The sequence below is a fragment of the Triticum dicoccoides genome, chromosome 3B, assembly GCF_002162155.2.
Source record: "Triticum dicoccoides isolate Atlit2015 ecotype Zavitan chromosome 3B, WEW_v2.0, whole genome shotgun sequence".
Lineage (NCBI taxonomy): Eukaryota > Viridiplantae > Streptophyta > Magnoliopsida > Poales > Poaceae > Triticum > Triticum dicoccoides.
Genome location: NC_041385.1, coordinates 255,444,228 through 255,447,039, shown reverse-complemented (window position 1 = coordinate 255,447,039; position 2,812 = coordinate 255,444,228).

The window sequence follows — 2,812 nt, the reverse complement described above, 5'->3', positions numbered from 1 at the left end:
CTGATACATAGGGGACCTTCCAGAACCCCCCCCCCCCTGAACACCTCAAGGATCATCTGAAACTCTTTCGAGACCCTTCTCATTCTCCATCATATCATAGTACTCCTACATGTTGCTAGTCGTTAAACATGTGATCCTACAGGTTTGGTAATATGTGGACATGTCCAGACCACCTTCAGGTCAATAATTATTAGAGGGTTTTGGACAACCACATATCAGCAGCGATCATTATCGAGCGAACCTTTTGTTATCACACGCAACTCCCTTTACCTTGCGTTACATTACAAAACCCAATGTGAGACTTTTACAGTATCACTGCAATCAACACCTTGATAACTATACCTAGTTATCCTCGTTACGAGTCTATACTCTTCTCTTGTTTTCATATTCCGATATCCCCGTGACAAACAGCTTAGTCACTATAACTGGCTAGGCAATGCTAGACATCGTAATACCGAGTGGACCTGGAATGTATCTCTCTATCGCCGGAGGGGCAAATCTCGATCTTAACATACCGAACACCACACCATACTTTTCTGGTGTATCTGAAAGTTGCCTTTATTATTAGCCGGTTATGGAGTAAAGTTTGGCAACCCCAAAGTAACAATCCGGTATCCGAGTCTGCGATATTCCCATGGTCTAAGGGCGTAAGTAAATGTTAGCACTTTATATGAAAATACCAATAACATATTGATGACGTGATACCGTAGTATTTCATAAGTTGGGTCTATCCAACACCATCATTAACCTAACAATGTGTTCTCATTACTTTTAGCATCCTTATTACACTAGCAATGCCCATGGTCTGGTTCGCAAAACCAACACTACATGAGCTAGTTCAGAGGCCCGACTAGGGATCTGTTTGGCCTTTATCTTTCTACACATGCAACTAGGTTTTCCTCCAAATCTTACATTCAAGACCATTGCAATTCTAGCATATAAATATGAACTTAATTACGAAGATGAAAGTAGAATAATAACAACTTTATTATTGCATCTAGAGCATATTTTCAACAAGATGCATGTTCAAATGTTGATACATCAATTTATCTATGTAATGCAATGCAACTATAATGTAACGCGATGTCATGTGTCGTGGCAGTTTTTTTTACTTGGGCGACCTTACCAACGGGTGTGGGACATGCTCGCACTAGCAGGGTCTTGCATTAGTGGCGGTTGAGAATATCCACCCACCACGGGTAACATGTATACAAGTGTCGGGTGGTCACCGTCGCTCGCCATCGGTAAGTGGATTACGAGTGGCGGGCAGTAACCAGTTCTGCATTAGTGTTTATTTATTGTATTATTGTAAAATATTTATTTGTATAAACATAATAGAATGAAAATTCTCATGCATGTTGGCATATAGATTTTTTTTCCTATGCATGATTGCATGTGCGGCGTTTAGTGCTCGGGATACATGGAGCCCTTTATTTGACACATTAAAAAATTCATATTCAAAGTTAAAAAAATGGATCTATACTACATGTGTTTGAACTTTGACAAGAAATACATTGATTTGCGAGGTACAGAAAAAGTGAAAATCGTTGGTTTTTATAGTGAACACTGCACAAATTGTTCACTGTTTTCAAAATCACCAATTCTCATGAAAATTTGCATACATCCATATGGCGTTGTGTTTTCGTTTTCAGGATTTGAAACTTTGAAACATTTGTTTTGATTTTTTTTAAAATGAGCTCCATGGAGCTTGAGCCCCAAAACTCATCTCTAGTTGAGGTGGACCTTATTCCTATGCACGTTGCATATTCAGAGAAATAGGTTAGTGGAGACTAGCTATTTAGATATACCCTTTCAATTCTTTGATGTTCATCCAAGCTGCAACTCATTTGAATTTGCATTTTCGCATGACTCGACAATGACAGATAGCTATTAAAACTTATGTTGAGGTAAGTTCAAAGGCAACCTGAACCTTTTTACTCTCCATAATTATTGTCATGGTTTTAGCTCAAATTACTTCTTTTGTTTACGAGAAGTTGGAACAGAAAAAAAATGCTCAGCAATACCAACCCTTTTTTTTGTGAGAAAGCAATACCAAAGATATCACGCAATCCTCTCTTTTTTAGATTATTATAGCTTCACATGGGTTACAAATCATCATCCACTGGATCGACCTTCGTCGTCAAAGCAGCTTCATGATGTCATCGAACGTTACCACAACATGATACTAACAAAAATGCAAACAAAGGATAGTGACTCCACACCTTACACGGGAGAGATACTTTGTGCATTTTTCAAATGATCTCATGGTTTCACATGATGACATAACATGTACAATTTCTATACATGATGGTTTGCCAACGGCAAAAAGAGGTACGTGTCATGACTCAAGTGTGCATATATGTAGTAAAAGTCACATGCTTTTTACATCACAAAATGTAATAAGTATTTTATTACTTCCAATTTTAAAACCTTTACAAGTGAGATGGGCAGGCTTGATTTTCAAAAGAAAATAAGACCCTCGAATCAGTAGGAAAAGATCATATTGTGTTTTTATATTATATAAGTAAAGTTTATGTATAAAAAGGCAAAAGGAAACAAAACAAAAGTAGGATGCATAATAGAGTAGAGATACATGAGATGGAGACAAAGATCGACTGGAAAAGACTGGAAAATTTCACATAAATGAAATGAAAGAAAAGCAAATATAGATTGTACAGGTATTAAAATGCTGGATCAGGATTTCTTTGTGGGGAGATGCTTTTGCTATGACCCCTATATTTCCTACATTATCAACGGAAAATGCTCTTAGTTCTTGTGTTTGGCCATCTCCAACGGTTTGATATTTTCCATT